The following is a 675-nucleotide window of genomic DNA, read 5'->3' as shown; positions in this document are numbered from 1 at the left end:
TTCTCCAAAAGAGTCAAAAGAGAACCTATAGACTGGGAAAAATTATTTGGCAATGACATTTCTGACAAGGGACTTATCTCTAGAATTTATAGAAAACCCCAACACCTCAATAACAAAAAGACAAATAATCCAATTAAAAAATTAGCAGAAGACATGAATAGACACTTCACCAAGGAGGATATTCAGGCGGCCAACAAACATCATGATCATTAGCCATTTCAGAGATGTAAATCAAAACAATGAGATACTGTTCTGGTTGGTTACCTAGTGCCACTCTGACAAGAATACACCACAAATGGAATGGCCTTTACAAACAGGAGTTTATTCTCTTACAGTTTGGAGGCTTTAAGTCCAAGTTCAAGTGCCAGGCTCTAGGGACTGGGTGAAAGCTCCTCAACCTTGGGGTCCAGCTCTGCCTCCTGCTCCCAGATGCCCCACTGGAGGCACTCATTCAGTTATGCCAAGAGATCTGGAAGAGAGCTACCTGGCCAACTGACTGGAAGAAATCCATATCTGTACCCATTCGAAAGAAAGGTGATCCCACAGAATGTGCAAATGATCAAAAAATATCATTAATATCGCATGCAAGTAAGATCTTACTGAAGATAATTCAAAAATGGTTGCAGCAGTATATTGACAAAGAACTTCCAGAGGTGCAAGCTGGATTCAGAAGAG

Source organism: Orycteropus afer, unplaced genomic scaffold, assembly GCF_000298275.1.
Source record: "Orycteropus afer afer isolate SDZICR_OR568_19922 unplaced genomic scaffold, OryAfe1.0 scaffold00031, whole genome shotgun sequence".
Taxonomy (NCBI): domain Eukaryota; kingdom Metazoa; phylum Chordata; class Mammalia; order Tubulidentata; family Orycteropodidae; genus Orycteropus; species Orycteropus afer.
This window is presented reverse-complemented; position numbering follows the sequence as displayed.